This window comes from Gorilla gorilla, chromosome 12, assembly GCF_029281585.2.
Source record: "Gorilla gorilla gorilla isolate KB3781 chromosome 12, NHGRI_mGorGor1-v2.1_pri, whole genome shotgun sequence".
NCBI lineage: Eukaryota > Metazoa > Chordata > Mammalia > Primates > Hominidae > Gorilla > Gorilla gorilla.
Genome location: NC_073236.2, coordinates 32,588,761 through 32,597,933, shown reverse-complemented (window position 1 = coordinate 32,597,933; position 9,173 = coordinate 32,588,761). Strand labels below are relative to the sequence as shown.

Sequence of the window (9,173 nt, the reverse complement as noted above, 5' to 3'; positions counted from 1 at the left end):
CTGTCGGTGCCATTGAGCAGAAGAGGAACACAGGGATGTATCAGAGGGCTCCAGAACCTGCCATGGGAGCCCAGGCTGGCCATGTGAGGAAAGCTTCTCGTGGGCATGAGTCTCATTTTGAAGTTGGTCTCTGGAATCCAAGCTTCTGGAGGGTCCCAGGGGCAGGATCCCCTGAAAAGCCCCAGGGTCCTGGTAGGAGCCTAGCTGCACCCACCATTCTGTTGTATAATTGGGAGCAATGGAGGCAAAGAGGATGCCATGACTCACCAGGAATCCACAGGGGCAGAGCCGATCAAGGAAATCCCATGGATCCGGACACACGGAGAAACCTGTGTCTCTATGTGGTGAGCCACGGCATGGAGGCCTCAGCTAGGCAGGGGCAGCACCCACGCTGGAGCTGGGAGGGAGGGGACACACTTGAGTGAGTCAGTTCCTTAAAATAAATCTCTCTCCCTCTACACACACACACACACACACACACACACTGACTCTGTTTCTCAGGAGAATCCTGACTAACACACACAGTGAAGAGGCAACCAAAGGTGGCAGAGTGGAAGCTACTATGGAATTTTGGAACAAGAGATAGCAGACAATGACATGTAAATTCCCCACCTCCACCCCAGATGCAAAAATCCTAAGCAGCACAGCTCTCCCTGGCTCTCTGGGGGATTGGTTCCAGGACCTGCTCACAAATCCCAAAATTCACAGACACTCAAGCCCCTGACATCAAAGGCATAGTATTTGCATATAACCTGTACACATCCTCCCCTATACTTTAAATCTTCTCTAGATTATTTTAAAAACCTAATACAATGTAAATGAGATGTAAATAGTTGTTATACGGTATTGTTTAGGGAATTATGACTGTATAAAAAAAAGTCTGTATGTGTTCAGTATAGACACAATCATTCTTTGGATTCAGAGAGATGACTGTATTTAGGAAGAGACTGAATTTCTTACCAAAGGCAGGCTAGGGGTGTATCAAGCAGGTTCAACGCAGGGAACACAAATCCCACTGGCTCCTTAGGCAGGAAAGGATTTAACCAGGGCATGGGTGCTTACCCAGTCATTGGGAGGGTTAAAGGACTCGGCTCCAGGAAGAACTCTCAGGACTGCACAAAACTGACCACTGGGGTTGCTAATGCCTCTGAGAACCCACTGGGGCTCTGCTTGAATACAAAAGCTAAAACTTCCACTGTTGCAGCTGCTGCTGCAAAAGGCTCTGGGTACCAGCAAGCTGGAAAATGGACAGGGAACCCTGCTGCAGGGAAACTGTGTTTCTGTGGCCTTGCTTGCTGGAAGAACAGCAAGCAGGGGTCAGGAAAGTGGGGCTTCTGCACTTCTGATTTGCAAAAGTCATACGAGTGTACCCAATGGATGGTACTTACTTCCCATCCATGATTCTCACCACAGGGCATCTGGGAAACGTCATCTTAAGCTGCCCAGCCTCTCCAAACAGGAGGGTGGACTGGAGCAATCCAGTTCACAGGACTGTCCAGGGAACTGGACTCTGGAGACTGTGGGGGCCTATAGCAGTGCATGCAAACAGGAAAGCGAGGCTCACACAGACAACAGCAATCAGCCACAGGGTGAGCAGCCATGCCTCAACCACACCTGCCTTCCTAGATGCAGGGGATAAAAGAGCACAGCTGCTTGGAGCAAGAAAGGGTTTGTTGCTCTCCATGTGGAAGGTAGAGAGCATTTAGCAGGAGATGGGAATTTCGGTCCAAATGCAGTTGAGATCATATCTTGGCTTTGTTCCCCACAAACGCACAGTTATTTGTATTTCAGCATAAAATTCAAACTCCCAGAACCTGATTAACAAAGGCAGTGCACCACGCATTCCCCCAGAGGCCAGCCAGATGGAAAGCCCAATGGAATTCCACTTTGAAGTGTTCTGTGTTATCTGACTTATTTGCAAAAGAAATGAGCTTTATGGGATGTTCGAATGTTTCCAGACATAACCAGTTGCCCCCAAGCGAGAATAAAATTATACTCTCTCCTTCACCTTGTGCACATGCAGGCGGGCACGGATGTACACAGCACAGTTAGAATCAAAATATGCCTCCCTTGCCAGGCTCCCCAGGGGGCTGGCAGAAGAGGGAATAAAAATAAAAATGCCTTGGATGAAGTGATGATGGATTTGTTTCTCCACTTTGACAGTGGAATCAGAACAACTGTATGGCTAGTCTAACAAATAGCACATGCCTTTGTCATTAGGAAAATGCAAAATAGGTGTCTAGGTATGGTCAGTCATACAGCCTCTAAAGCTCTGTGGTATCAGGAAAAGCACAGATAGATTTGGGTTCAAATCTCAGCCCTGCTGATTCCCAGCCATATGATCCTAGAAAAGTAGCTTCTGCTCTCTGAGCCTCAGTTTCTTTTTCTGTAAAATAAGCATTAAAAAATATTGATCTCATGCTGTGGTTATGAGAAGAGCGTGAAAGGGCCTTGGAAACCACAAAAGGCTGTGCGTACCTCAAAATTCCTCCCTCTACACACCTAGTGATCCCGCCACCCCTAGGCCACTCCTTCCCCTGAATCCAATGAGCAATTTCCCACCCCTGTGCCTTTGATCATACTATTCCCTCTGTTTAGAAGCCTTCTCCTGCCTATTTCCCCACATTCTTGCCAACATCTGCTGTTATCTTTTTTTTTGGTGGGGGTGCTGGAGTGGACATTCCCCATGCCAATTCAGAAGGTGGAAATGGTGTAGAGGCTTGGCTGTGTTCACTTCTCAGTAACTCAGCATCTCAAGGAACCTGGGACATTAGAACTAAAAGAGTCTGCAGGGACCATCCAGTCCAACCACTCTTTAATGGGATAGGAAAATGGAAGCAGAGAGGGGCCAAGGTGTATGCCCACCTGTGCCAGGCACATCAGCCGGGTGGGTTGAGGGGCCCTGCAACACCTATGCCACGTGACAGTGCCTTGTTGGCCAAATTTCTGGGTCTTTTCTGTTTTTCCCCATTGTATTTGTCAGGGTTCCCCAGAGAAACAGAAACAAGGAGAAATGTCTAATCTATATCTATAGTCTATCATCTATCGACCTATCTATCTATCTATCTAATCTATCATATATCTATCTAATGAGAGAGAGAGAGAAAGACAGACTGAGTTATTGTAAGAAATTTGCTCATGGAATTATGGAGACTAGCAGGTCTAAAATCTGCAAAGCCAATGTCCTGTCCTATTTTGAAGGCCCTTAGGCAGGAGACTTTTCTCTTACTTGGATCAGCCTTTGTTTCAGGCCTTTGATTCTAGCCTTCAACTGATGGGATGAAGTCCAGCCCATTATGGAGGACAATCTGCTTTACTCATTTTACTAAGTTAAATGTTCATCTCATCCAAACCCCACCCCTGACCTTACAGAAACACCCAGAATAATGTAGAACCAACTATCTGGCCCAGCCAAGCTGACACATACAATTAACCATCACGTGAAGGTTGAAATGAAAGTTGAAAACCCTCAGGACTTAAGTAAGCAGGAGTGTGTCTATGAGATGCATATTTAAAACACAAAGAACAGGTACACAAAGGTGATAGGTGTGGTTTGGACATTTTAAAAAATTCAAATATTTCTAAATGACATTTCCAGTTTTAAATGGCAATTGAGAGTACCCTCCTCCACCCCAGCTACAAATTTTCACTAATGGAACCATGAAGCCACAGCATTGCTTGCAGGCATACAGATGACTCAGGTGGACAGAAAACTTTCTGCTTAAATCTGAGAGGACACTCCACTAATGATAAGACAGGTGAAGAAGATTGAAATACCTTCTGGTGTTCACCTCCTGAAACACAGAATTACTTAAAGCAGATAGGAGGCTCCTGCATACCTCCTCCACCATCTGACCCTGGACAAACCTAGAGTCAAGACCAGTGAGGGCACCTTCAGTGTCCACCTTCAGCCCCTAAATACCATCTTCCTACTTAATCCATGCCCAGGATCTCAAGGAAAATAGCTGTATAAATCTCAGGGGAGTTTAAAACAACAATGACAGGCCATTCGCACCTGCCAGATTGGGGGGAAAGCCTGGCAACACTAAACACTGGGAAGGAGATGACTGGGAGGCAGGTTCACTAACAATTAGCCCCAAGGGAGGCCTCCCACTGCATGGAGGGCAGCAGAGACCATCACTGCACCAACCACCAGGAACAGGAGTCCAAGCACTCCTCCCACTGTATCTTGGACTGCAGTGTTACCAACACCTGAGTCCGGTGAAACAGAACACACTCACGTGCAACAAGTTTATTACTTACAGGTATGCAGCAAGGGACAAGAGAAACCTAGGATTCATTGTAAGCTGGTACCCCAAGGCTCAAGATAACTGCATGGGGTAGATAGGGTCTTGCCTGCATGTTTCCCACTTTGCATAAAACCTGAGAGACCCTGAAAGGCAGCCCACTCTGGGTTATAGACCTCAGGGGCAACAGGACTCACTGGGCAAAGCTTTGATGGACATCCTGCTTCCAGGCGAGAGACGAACAGAGCCCTGACTCTCCCAGGCAGTTCCTCCCTAACCCAAGATGTTACATTCCCTAGGAGGGATAGGAACAAGGCCCAGGCTGCTCCTGGCCTCCTCTCTATCTCAGGATATTGCATTCCCAGCACATTCTACAGTTATACTTGAGAATTACAAGCAAAAAGAGGAAGGAATTGCATTGGTCCAAGGCGACCCAGAGAACTGTCCTGCAATGACCTCACTTTAACTTTCACACCTCAAAGGATCATGGTAAATTTTGCATCATCTTCCATGACTTCTCAACCATATTCGACACCACTGAACATTCCCTTTTCTAAAGACTTTCTTCCCTTGACCTCCAGGAAGACATGCTCTCCAGTAGCTCCCCACCTTGCTGGATGTCACTTCTCAGTCTTTTCTGGCCCCTCCTCTGTCCTCCACATGTTACTACAGACACATGTCATCTCTTTATGCTTCACTTTATTGCACATCACAAATATTGCTTTTTTTAAAAAAAAAACGGAAGGTTTGTGGCAACCCTGTGTCTAGCGAGTCTATTGGCACTATTTTTCAAGCAACATGTGCTCAATTTGTGTCTCCATGCTACATGATGGCATTTCTAGCAAAATTTCAAATATTTTCATTATTAATATATCTGTAATTGTGATCTGTGATTAGTGATTTTTGATGTTTTTATTGTAATTGTTTTGGGACACCACAAACTGCACCTATATAAGATGGCAAACTTAATTGATGAATTTTGTGTGTTGACTGTGTGTGACTGTTTTGACTGCTCCACTCACCCTCTCTCTCTCCCTCTCTTCAGGCCTCCCTATTCCCTGAGACACAACCATATTGAAGTTAGATCAATTAATAACCCTATAATGGCCTCTAAATGTTCAAGTGACAGGAAGAATTGAATGAACATCTCTCTTTTGAAATCAAAAGCTAGCAATGATCAAGCTTAGTGAGGAAGGCATGTCGAAAGCTGACATCAGTCAAAAGCTAGAGCTCTTGTGCCAACAGCCAGGTTGTGAATGCAAAGGAAAAGTTCTTGAAGGGAAATGAGAAGTGCTACTCCAGTGAACACATGAAGAATAAGGAGTAAAAGAGCCTTATTGCTGATAAGGAGAATGCTTGAGTGGTCTGGATAGAAGATCAGACCAGCCACAAGATTTCCTTAAGCCAAAGCCTAATCCAGGACAAGGCCTTAACTCTCTTCAACTCTATGAAGGCTGAGAAAGGGCAGAAAATTACAGAAGAAAAATTGTAAGCTAGCAGAAGTTGGCACATAAGGTTGCGTGAAAGAAGTGATCTCCATAACATAAAAATGCAAGCTGAAACAGCAAGTGCTGACATGGAAGCTGCAGAGCGTTATCCAGAAGGTCTAAGATCATTGATGAAGGTGGCAATGCTATACAACAGATTTTCAGTGCAGATGAAACAGCCTTATACTGGAAGAAGATCCCATCTAACACTTTCATAGCCACAGAGGAGAAGTCAATGCCTGGCTTCAAAGCTTCAGAGGACAAGCCAACTCTCTCATTAGAGGCTAATACAGCTGGTTACTTTAAGTTGAAGCCACTGCTCATTTGCCATTCTGAAAATCCTAGGGCCCTTGAGAATCATGCTGAATCTATTCTGTCTGTGCTCTTTAAATGGAAGAACAAGGCCTAGATAACAACATATCTGTTTATAGCATGGTTTACTATTTTAAGTTCACGGTTGAGACCTACTCCTCAAGAAAAGATTCCTTTCAAAATATTACTGCTCCTTGACTCTGCACCTGGTCACCCAAGAGCTCTGATGGAGATATACGAGAAAATGAATGTTGTTTTTCATGCCTAACCCAACATCCATTCTGCAGCTCATGGATCAAGGAGTAATTTTGAATTTCAATTCTTGTTATTTAAGAAATATCTTTCACAAGGCTATAGATGTCATAGATAGTGATTCTTCTGATGGATCTGGGCAAAGTGAATTGAAACCTTCTGAAAAGGATTCATCATCTAGATGCCAATAAGAACACTCATGGGCCGGGCGCGGTGGCTCACGCCTGTAATCCGAACACTTTGGGAGGCCGAGGCGGGTGGATCATGAGGTCAGGAGATGGAGACCCTCCTGGCTAACACGATGAAACCCCGTCTCTACCAAAAATACAAAAAATTAGCCAAGCATGGTGGTGGGCTCCTGTAGTCTCAGCTACACAGGAGGCTGAGGCAGGAGAATGGCGTGAACCCGGGAGGCGGAGCTTGCAGTGAGCCGAGATCGTGCCGCTGCACTCCAGCCCTGCACTCCAGCCTGGGTGACAGAGCAAGACTTTGACTCAAAAAAAAAAAAAAAAAAAAAAGAACACTCATGATTAATGGGAGGAGGTGAAAATATCAACATTGACAAGAGTTTGGAAGAAGTTGATTCCCACCCTCAGGGATGACTTTGAGGAGTTTAAAAATTCAGTGGAAGAAGTAACTATACATGTGGTGGAAATAGAAAATAAACTACATTAGAAGTGAAGCTTGAAGATATGACTAACAGTTGTAACCTCAAGATAAAACTTGAGTAGATGATTTGCTTCTTACAGATGAGCAAAGAAAGTGATTTCTTGAGATGAAATCTACTCCTGGTGAAGGTGCTATGAACATTGTTCAAATGACAACAAAGGATTTAGAATAGTACATAAAATTAGTTGATAAAGCAGCAACAGGATTTGAGAAGACTGACTCAAATTTGGGATGAAGTTAAACTGTGATTAAACGCTATCAGAGGCCGAGCATGGTGGCTCATGCCTGTAATTCCAGCACTTTGGGAGGCCGAGGCGGGTGGATCACCTGAGGTCAGGAGTTCAAGACCAGCCTGGCCAACATGGCACAACCCCATCTCTATTAAAAGTACAAAAATTAGCCTGACATGGTGGTGTGCGCCTGTAATCCCAGCTACTCGGGAGGCTGAGACAGGAGAATCGCTTGAACCTGGGAGGCGGAGGTTGCAGTGAGCTGAGATTGTGCCACTGCACTCCAGCCTGGGCGACAGAGTGAGATTCCATCTAAAAATAAAATAAAATAAAATAAAATAAAACAAAATAAAATACTGTCAGCATTGTATGCTATAGGGAAATCTTTTGTGAAGGAAAAATTCATTGATGCAGCAAACTTTTTTTTTTTTTTTTTTGAGACAGAGTCTCACTCCATCACCCAAGCTGAAGTGCAGTGGCATGATCTCAGCTCACTGTAACCTCCACCTCCTGGGTTCAAGCGATTCTCCTGCCTCAGCCTCCCGAGTAACTAGAACTGCAGGTGCATGCCACAATGCCCAGTTACTTTTTGTATTTTTAGTAGAGACACGGTTTCACCATGTTGGCCAGGCTGGTCTCGAACTCCTGACCTCAGGTGATCCGCCTGCCTCGGACTTCCAAAGTGTTGGGATTACAGGTGTGAGCCAACATGCCCAGCCCATTGTTGTCCAATTTTAAGAAATTGCCACAGCCACCCCAATCTTCAGCAACCACCACCCCCATGAGTCAGCAGCCATCCAAATCAAGGCAGAAGCCTCCACCAGCAAAAAGATTACAACTCATTGAACGCTCAGATGATCCTCAGCATTTTTTGGTAATAAAGTATATTTTAATTAAGGTAAGGACATTTTTTAGACATACTCTAGTGCACACTTACTACAGTATACTGTAAACATAACTTTTATATGTACTGAGAGACCAGAATATTTGTGTAACTCACTTTATTGCAATATTTGCTTTATTGTGCTGGTCTGAAACCAAACCTGCAATGTCTAAGGTCTGTCTGTATTGATGATATGTCCCAGGTCTCAGTCCTCAGATGCTTTCTTTTTCACTATACACACTTAGATGACCTCCTTAGTCTCATGGCTTTAATACTATCTAGCTACTAACAATTACCAACTTTACGTGACATCCATACCTAAATTTTTCCTTAGAACCAGGCTTGGATTTTCAACTGCCAACTCAACATCTCTACTTGGTTATCTAAGTGTATCCAACTCAGCCTCAGCTCAGGCTGCTGTAACAAAATAACATGGACTGAGTGGCTTAAGCCACAGAAATTTATTTGTCATAGCTCTGGGCACTGGAATGGTTAGGCTCTGTTGAGGGCTCTCTTCTTGGCTTGCAGACTGCCCCCTTCTCACTGTGTCCAAAAGTGGTGGGGAGAAGGAGAGAAAAAGCTCTCTAGCAGCTCTTTTGAGATGGGCGCTAAAACCATCATGAGGGCTTCACCCTCATAACTTCTTCTAAACCTCATTACCTTCTTAAAACCCCACCTCTAAATATCATCACATTGGCAGTTAGGGCTTCAACATATGAAGGGGCGGGGGAGTAGGACACAATTCCGTCCATAGCACTATGAGTTGTCTCAAACTTCTGATGTCCAAAGCTGACCTCCTGGTCATCCCCCAAACCATGCTACACAGTCCTCCCTCTCTCAGTAAATGACAGCTGCATCTTGGACTCAACCTTGGACTCAACTTGGACTCCTGACAGCAAATCCTCTTGGCTCTTCATTCAATATATATCCAGATCCAGTCTCTTCTCACCACCTTCATTACTACCACTCAAGTCCAGGTGACTACCTTCTTTTTCTTGGAATATCATTATATAGTCTTTAATCTAGTCTTCCCTCTCCTACCCTAGTCTGCCTAGAGCCTGTTATCCATAGACACTGAGAGTGAGGCTTTTAA

General features: G+C 44.8%; 1 pseudogene; it reads right to left on the bottom strand.

Annotated features, from left to right (window-relative positions):
• Window positions 1–267: 267 nt before the first annotated feature.
• LOC129531723 (ribosome biogenesis protein BMS1 homolog) overlaps window positions 268–9,173 on the bottom strand; it is a 28,764-nt pseudogene continuing 19,858 nt past the window's right edge.